This window comes from Humulus lupulus, chromosome X, assembly GCF_963169125.1.
Source record: "Humulus lupulus chromosome X, drHumLupu1.1, whole genome shotgun sequence".
Taxonomy (NCBI): domain Eukaryota; kingdom Viridiplantae; phylum Streptophyta; class Magnoliopsida; order Rosales; family Cannabaceae; genus Humulus; species Humulus lupulus.
Window position 1 is genome coordinate 179,436,602 of NC_084802.1, and position 9,802 is coordinate 179,446,403.

Consider the following 9,802-nt stretch of genomic DNA (forward strand, 5'->3'; position numbering starts at 1 on the left):
GCCAGGCATGAGGTTATTCAGTGAAGGCTCTTGAACTGACCAATGTTGCAGCGGACCACATAAATTCAAAAAAGTAAAGATTACAGGAACGGTGTAGACAAGTCATATGTAGGTTGATTGAGAATATTTTGGATTACTTCCAGTTACGAATAGAACACAGGTAACATTTTTACTGATACTACCAAGACGGAGGAAGCGAGAGTTACAGGTAAGGTTCCGGAAGGAATAAGTTTTGATTTCTCCAGAGTATGTTCAAGGTCACATTATGGGAAGTGATGGGATTGCGTATGAGTAAATTAAGTTGGAAATAATAAGGAATTTTCTAAAGAACGCCTTGGGGGTTTGAAGCACTAGAATCGGTAAAACACCTCGGCCTTTACTTGAAGCATCTTCGAGGATCGTCATACCCTTGACTGAAGCAACATAGAAACCCAAAGTTTGTCTGAACGGATAGTTGTGTGTCAGATTCTCAAAAGTTAAAATAAGGGTTGATTCAGATTCCATGGTATTAAAATATGCATGTGAAGAATTAGTACAGGAGGACAGTGCGATGGACATCGTCCCCACTTAAACATGGAATATTAGTACGGTGCGTCAGGGATTAGGGCGCGCCCGTGTGTAGACTGGAAAGGTGATTGTTCGTGCTTCATGGTGGATAAAGGAATAAGAACATAGATGCTCTACATGGCACTTTAAGTTGATAATAGTGCCAGTTAGCCACGGTTAGGGTGAGGTAATGACCGAGATTGGTGTAGAACTTGTGATTAATAATTAGCAGGTATACCTCTATGAACAATGAAATACAAAAGATGAATATCTGGTAGGAATGGTTAAGAGTCCTAACATTTTAGCATGGGTAGGTTAATATATGAGGATCGGATGAGAGATCTAATGGATGCAGGCGTCGAGGTAGAGATTCTGGATGAATCTAATACTATCCCTTATGATTGTTGTATCTAGGAAGTTTGAATGGGCGTTAAGACCTAAAAAATTTGTATCGGGAGGTGCATTGCCTAATCTTTTAGTAAGTGGGAAATGATAAATAGAAGCAAGAAGGGCTATTATGACTCGAAGGTATCCTGGAGTTAGTATGGAAGGATATGGTTATGGACTGTAAGGGTGGATCACCTCAGATTGTGGGTGAGATGAGTGGATGCATGTAGTGGTGACTTGACATATTAGATTAGCAAACTCTGATTTGAGTGATCAAGTTATCATAGATATGGGAATGTGCGAAGGGAGACCGTATGTCTCCGTGGGACACCGAAGTCAATAGTGTCAGATTAAGACCCTTTATTTCCCGAGTTATAAATGGGGCCGCAGAGGACGATTAGTATAAGATTGGGATTGTAAATTTTTGGCTACCTTCGGACAAACTAACAACTTGAAGGAACAACTCTGACTCTTAGTATTTTACTTCAAATGTGTAAGTTTTCGAGATTTTGAGGCAGATACGGTCCCTGTTAGGGCAGGAGTCTCTGCTTTATTGAAAGGACATAAGAGTTCACATTTTTAAGTATGGGAATGTGGGGTTCCAGGATTGGAGACTTTGTACTTCTCTGAGTATTGTGGACTAAGAAGGGTAAAATAGTTTGGGAAAGAAAGAAGGATTTTTTACTCTAGATTTAATAAACTTGTGAGATCCTAGTAAGGAATAGGCCAGGGGCCTATAGATTAGCCTTACCCCGTCGTGGGTAGAGGCTTATAAGGTGTTACTGGTGCCAGTGCTAAGAAAAGAGGTGTTGAGTACTACCCCTGGTTGGGTTAAGAGAACCTAGAATTTCAGTGGAATTTATTGTGTAAGAAGAGTCTAGTGGAAATCCTAGATAGGAGAGGTAAAGCCTTACGGAATGATACTGCCACTTTAGTGAAGGTATTACAATGAAATCACAAGGCAAATAACTTGACTCCAATGTTAGAGTCTGATGTGCGGGATTAGTATCCTGAGAGGTTTGAATAAATTTTGAGGACAAAATTTCTGTAAGGAGGGGATAGTTGTAACGTCTCAAATTTTCTATTAAGGTTGAGTGCCTTTGTAACGCCCTACTTCCTTAGAGCCGTTACTAAGTGAGTTTTTAAGACAAAACAGTGTGCAATGAACTCGCTAACCGAGTTTTTGAAACAAAAGTGTGACTAATTAAAGGTTAAGGCTGTAATATTTGAAAGTGCGTCGTCTCATCAAAACTTCTATTATTAAACAGTTGGGATCCCAAAATAAGGTTTGAAAACTAATTACATCTTGAAATAAGGTTACAGTTGAGAAATTATAAAATTATAGATTATTACAGCCATTTTCGAATAAACCCCCAACCAAAGCAGTCGGGCAGGCCAAACATGTACACGTCGCTTCACGCTCTCCCTACTCATGGTTGGTTGACTCAGTCATTGCCCTTACCTGCAACACAGAGCACCCGTGAGCCGAAGCCCAGCAAGAAAACTCATGCAGGACATAACATATGCATTTATACAATTTATTATAACAGATAATCCACATATAAACAAGTCAACCATTAGACTAAGCAAACACGACCATGCCGCCCCAGAGACCTTACCAAAGCCCTGGGGTATCGGTTCTCACCGCGAGGATAACTCATGTATCCCTTGGGTCCCACCCTGAATATAGCATAATACATGTATCCACCGGGCCCCGCCCTGACTATAGCATCCCATGTGCTAGGTGTTACTTTCGGCCCCACGGCCGCCCCGGCCTACGCCGTACTCGGCCCTTGCCGTTCATTTCATCATAATCACACATATAGTACATTCGAAATAAACATTCACACACATCACGGTTCATTTAAGGTTAAACATTTACACATAATACAATCCGGGGCCATGCCCTACAATCACACAGTGGGGCCATGCCCTATTCTCGGGTGTTATAGTTTTCTTACCTGTACTCCGAGCCTCCTGATGCACTAAAGCCGCGAGCACGGTCCTCAAGCATGAGCCTCTCCAATAGCCTAGTCACAACACACATAAAACACTTTTTAATACTAACCAACCCAAAACCATTTCCCGGGACCAATCCCGCACTCTCGGCACCTCTAATTCCCTAAAACAATACACCGGAACCATCCCCCGAGTCCCCGGGCAAAAGCCCTAAAAACCAGAATTTTGGGTGTCAAAATTGGCCTAGGGCCGCGGCACTCCCTTCAAGGGCCGCGGCGCCCAGCGACTTGGCCTCCCCCTGATGCAACCTCGCGCCGCGGCGCCCAAGAACAGGGCCGCGGCGCTCATACGCGAACCCAGAAAATCTGGGTTTTCCCTTGCGTTTTTCCCGAACTTAAACCTTCCAAATCACACCAAACCAATACCCAAACCCCAAAACCAATTCCAAGCTTCATATGAACAACTTTACAACCTATAGGCACTAGGTACAAGATCAAAACATCAACACACCCAAGAATCCACCCCTTGATTCCTATTTTCAGCCACCCAAACCAAAACTCAAACAACTAACTCAAAACTCAACAAAAACAACTCAAGCTCTAGATTTTACAAATCAAAACTTAGATGTGTCTAAAACCCTTACCTCAAATGGAGAACCCACACAAAGTCCTTGATCTCCTCCTAGACTCCCACTTCTCCTTCTCTTCTTCTTCTTGCTCTAACCTTCTTTCTCCTTCTCTTTCTTCTCTTCAATTTCTATCAAGCCTCAAGTGGCATAAATGCCCCAAACCGTATACCCCTAAATCCCAGCTGCCATTTATCTATTTCCCAACCAAATGACCATTTTGCCCCTCCTTGCCTATCCTTTCCTACTTAAACCTCAAGGGCACTTAAGTCCTTTCATTACTATTTCATTTCTACCATTTTCTTTCTAAAACTTGTTACTCTCAGCAGTAACTAATGGTTACCCAGGTTACTAAATCTCCAATAACCATTACCCGCTAAATCTCAACTTAACCATAAAATCCCGAGGTACCCCTAGGCTCTTCCCGAGCCAGGTATAGAAATCCCGTTGTGACTCTTAAGTTAACTAGCTCACTAGGACCGTCTCGGCACGTGCATCACAACAATAACACAACACTCACGTGGTACAAATCACGGAATACAATTATCACATATCAACGCAGTTATGCCCAACAAGGCCAAAATTACAGTTATGCCCTTCTAACACGATCCGGGCCTACATGCATACTAATATACATAGTCATGCATCTCAAATAAACAAATAGTCATATAACATGCTTTAAATCATAATCATTCATTTAATTCATAAAAATCACACATAATTCCCATCATGCCCTCCTGGCACGCTAATCAAGGCCCTTAAGCCTTATTAGCAAATTTGGGTCGTTACAACTATCCCCTCCTCATAGAAATTTCGTCCTCGAAATTTATCCAACACATCAGTCAGAAAACCCGCAACTCTGACCATGAATCCCAAGGTCCACCGCCTTTACTTTAGTTTCCAACAACACTCTTACTGGCACATCAATCTTGCCCCACAAGATCTTGTCTAACGGCCATACTCTCGATAGCTCCTCGTTTACACCGCAACCCTGCTGAAGCCTCAGGGTCTGCCTAGATTACAATGACCAATTCATTGTCTTATTCCTGATTCCAGAGATACTCAAAAGTCATCACCTCTACCAGGTGGAATCAACTTGTAGGCCCCGCTGGCCTAACCCTTAGTACAACTTCGGAACATTATGTTGAATCAAGAGTCAGAACTCTCCCTTCTTTCTCTGAACACCTTACAGATCCTCGTCTGTTATTACGCAGAGATGCAACTCTTTCCTTCCGGAGATTTATTTCCTCATAATTTAACCATTCACAAGCTCTTTACCCTTTCAAATAGGCAGACGCTCTTGCCTTAAGAAGTTCCAACGACCTCTTTGGCTTTCTCTCTGAACTAAAGCCAACCGTAGCATTCACTATCCTTCATCAGGGATAACGCTTCCCTTAAAACCTCAAGTATTCGCCTACCGGGCGCTCAATTCTTTAAGATATCTGATAAACTTTCAGACTGCCATTTCACTTGCAATCAACTGATAATCCCAGATTCCCACTCTGTTCTTTTTCGTTCTTTAGATCCATTCAAAAATTTAAAATACTGTAGGGTCTTAATTCGATATCATCGACGTTTTACCCTGCTACCAGTTCACCTGAACCAACTACATTAACTCAAATCACCGGGTTAAAACTTTTCATGTCCAATCACTTTACTCAAGGTCCAAAGTGGCCTATTCCCGTGATACACTACCACATCACCTAACCCCTCAGGGTCCAAAGGAAAACATTAGATTTCGCCACCTGCTCGACCCTCCCGGTACAACGTACCCTAGGAGGTGGAATGATATCCATTCAGAATTCTCGTTCATAAACTAAATCTAATTGGATCCTTCATCCATTCCTGGTATCCCAACTTGTACTACCTTAGCAGGGTCCTTCCCTGCTTCAACTCAAGCCAACACTTTAAATTCCATAGATCATTGACACTCACCAGCTAATCATACCTACTAGCGTTACGCCAAACTCAGTCGTCGCCTTGTCCACTCTATCACAGTCTATGGCGCTATCCCCTGACTGACACACGCCTCACAGCTAGGAGTTCCGTCTCCAATTATAACTCCCCTCGCTCAATCGAGGATTTCAAACACTGATCATCCGTCTGTTACTTTTCACCACATCTGTGTCTCAACGTTAACCTTTCTCACTAATACCCAAGACTTAAGCATCTTATGATATCCATAACTGTCAACTTAATGCTCCAAGTGTATCAACCAGGTTCATACTTTCGTCTCCCGCAAGGTTCGATCCAACCTCGCGCCAGGTGCGCCTGGGCGTGCCTAATCCGTGATGCACCCCTACAAGTCCACGTCCTCATCATAGATCAAGTCCTTTATGCCATCACTCTTCACTTAACCAAAACATACACAAATTGCAGATACTAAACAATCTTACCTTGTCTTCTGAATTTCTTTCTGATTTGACACCATTCAATCCGTCTAACCTCAAGTTTTACTGTTCTCCTCATCTCTGATGTAGTCGTCTCTGGAGGTGCTTGTGCAATAAATGACGCGCTTACCAGTCTTGTTATGCCTTCAATTCTTCAGATGCTCTTCATTAGCTTCTTTGCGACTTCAGATCAATTCTTCTCTTACCTGTCCTTTCTTCTTGCAGCTGTAATCTGAGAACTCCTGACGACACCCAACTAACACTCCGTAGAACCTTACCTAAGACTCTGCCTTCTGGGTACTAACGTCTTCAGCATAATAATCAGTTGCTCACCATTTCCGTCTGGGAGTAATCCACATGCACTGCTCGTGAGCTTGAAGGGGACTTGCCCACACCGTTCATGCATTCTCTGTCTAAAGAACTTACCTGTGCTGCTGTAGCTTGAACCATTCCAGAATCTTTGTTACCAACTCCTCACACTCTAGCCGGCGCAAACTAGACAATCCACGAAATGTCTCTATCCTTGGTTTCCAACTGGCAATAACCATGTCGTAGATCAACTCTTGGGGACATCGTCCCATCTTGTATCCAACATTGTACTTTTCGTCCTAACCCGACGATACTAGCAATCCTCGCAGTATAACACACTAGCTATACCAGGCTCAGATTCCTTCGATTGCTCCAATAGACTTTCTGTCGGCCAAAACCGTCTTCTACAACATCCCTTAAACCATTCCTATCTGTAGTCTGACCTTGAAGTATTCCCTAAATCTTTCTTTGCATACCCACATAACTTCCCACTGGTCAGCTCTGCCTCCTTTACGTACTCCAGATGATATTCTCAACAACCCATCTGCCAGAGTTTCTAATTCCTTCTCAATAAGTATAACTGTCCTCGGCCTCTCAAATGGCACCTTTGAGGCAACTTCTCTATGTCCATCTCCCCCTCGGAACATTCTCAACACCGAGCCCTTCCAGTTCGTTACATGTCCAAAGCATAAGCTCGTCAGTTAAATACTCATCCTTGAGGACTCAGCCTCGAACCTCGAATGTATCGATGCATTCCAGTTCTCCGTTTCCCGCACCATGGGAAATCCATCCTAACATCTCGAGTCATTCTACGTAGAAGTCATGTCCTCACCTGACCTCCTCTCCGGTGGCATCCTCTTCCTCATGTGCATACCAATTAACCTCTTGGTTCCTGTCGCCATTTCGATAACTACCTTTTCGATCAGGCTTCTTTCCAATCTCAATCTAGGTGCCCAAGCACTGTCTGGAGTCCTTTTACCTCAAAATTGAGAATCCGACCTCGTTGCGTTCTATCAACAAAAGTACCGTCTTATCAGTCAGATTTTTTCCCCTTTTTTTCTTGGCAATCCAGAAGCCACAACACTATCCGGGGTTCTTTCAACTTGACTATCACAATTCTCTCTTTACTAACTCCATCAAAGGAAGCACTGCCCTTGCGGCTCTAGCACTCATGCTCTATACATCAACCATCAGTTCCTCAAACAATATGGCCCTCTCCGCCATCCACATGCGGACAAAAACTCTTTCCTCAAAGCAGCCCAAATGCCTTAGACTATTCCAGATCTCATTTCCTTAAATGGGTCGCCACCAATTCCAGATACATCCATCTGTATAAATTTCTGAAATGAACTATCCAATTCACCAACCCATTGATCTACGCTGTCGTTACCCCTAACAGTCCAAACCAGACTTAAACATTTGCCCGTCTCCACGGTTCTAATCATGTCTTTAAAATCTCTTCTAACCATTCATCATCTAGGTTCTTTCCAACCCAATAAGCCAGTACCTCAGCCCGAGTATCACTTCCAAGCAACTCTCTGCCTCAACATTTAACACAACCCTCTAATCAGGATCTCTCATCCTCTTAACCAAGGGTGGAATTAACTCTGCTCACCTATTGATAAATTCCTTGTCAACTCGAACTCTCCTCAAAACCCGAGGTTAACACCCTTTAAGCCTTTCATGTAATACCCTTATCTGTCCATACCTCACAGTAGACCAACACTGACCACCTTACTGTTAAAACATCGAAATCAGCTATTTCTCCAGAGAAATCAGCTGTTCTTCTATCCCATTTCAACTAACAAACTCCACAGCCTACTCACACACTAGTGACTCACTGCTGCTGCTTCCAGGGATCACTGGAGATCTCAACTCCAACTTATGTCTAGAAACCCCTCTTTATCACAATATCAGGTCCATGAAACCCTTCTAGGGACCAACAACTCGAGTTCATCTGTCAAAACCGTCCAACCTCCTGAACTCAGAGGTTCATACCCTGAACCAACTCACAACTAATTCCAAATATCCACAGGTATAATGCACACACAAGCATATACTAGGTCAAATCCACAATGATATACATTTAGCTACCAGATTCAATCATCACTAAGTATATCCATACTCATCATGCTTCGTACAAGCCAATAAACAGATATAACATATGAATTTAATCCAGAAAATTAACCACATACACTCAATATGCGAACCATTATGCCAATATTCATCCATATGCATAATAGTATTATTTAGCATGCATCAATCTCAACATGCAAAAGTCAAGGGCCAGGCCCTATCAGTATCTCATACATATGTTATCTCATTCCTCATGCTCCATATCAACAAGCAGGCAAACAGAGCATTTAAACACATATTCAAGCATGTTAATCAATCATACCGACCAACCCTGAGTCGAGCTTGTCACTGACAGCGAGCGTACATATTCGGTCGATCTCCAGAACCAATAAACCTTGGCTCGCTCTGATACAAAGTTGTAACGCCCTACTTCATTAGAGCCGTTACTAAGTGAGTTTTTAAGACAAAACAGTGTGCAATGAACTCGCTAACCGAGGTTTTGAAACAAAAGTGTAACTAATTAAAGGTTAAGGCTGTAATCTTTGAAAATGCGTCGTTTCATCAAAACTTCTATTATTAAACAGTTGGGATCCCAAAATAAGGTTTGAAAACTAATTACATCTTGAAATAAGGTTACAGTTGAGAAATTATAAAATTATAGATTATTACAGCCATTTTCGAATAAACCCCCAACCAAAGCAGTCGGGCAGGCCAAACATGTACACGTCGCTTCACGCTCTCCGTACTCATGGTTGGTTGACTCAGTCATTGCCCTTACCTGCAACACAGAGCACCCGTGAGCCGAAGCCCAGCAAGAAAACTCATGCAGGACATAACATATGCATTTATACAATTTATCATAACAGATAATCCACATATAAACAAGTCAACCATTAGACTAAGCAAACACGACCATGCCGCCCCAGAGACCTTACCAAAGCCCTGGGGTATCGGTTCTCACCGCGAGGATAACTCATGTATCCCTTGGGTCCCACCCTGAATATAGCATAATACATGTATCCACCGGGCCCCGCCCTGACTATAGCATCCCATGTGCTAGGTGTTACTTTCGGCCCCACGGCCGCCCCGGCCTACGCCGTACTCGGCCCTTGCCGTTCATTTCATCATAATCACACATATAGTACATTCGAAATAAACATTCACACACATCACGGTTCATTTAAGGTTAAACATTTACACATAATACAATCCGGGGCCATGCCCTACAATCACACAGTGGGGCCATGCCCTATTCTCGGGTGTTATAGTTTTCTTACCTGTACTCCGAGCCTCCTGATGCACTAAAGCCGCGAGCACGGTCCTCAAGCATGAGCCTCTCCAATAGCCTAGTCACAACACACATAAAACACTTTTTAATACTAACCAACCCAAAACCATTTCCCGGGACCAATCCCGCACTCTCGGCACCTCTAATTCCCTAAAACAATACACCGGAACCATCCCCCGAGTCCCCGGGCAAAAGCCCTAAAAACCAGAATTTTGGGTGTCA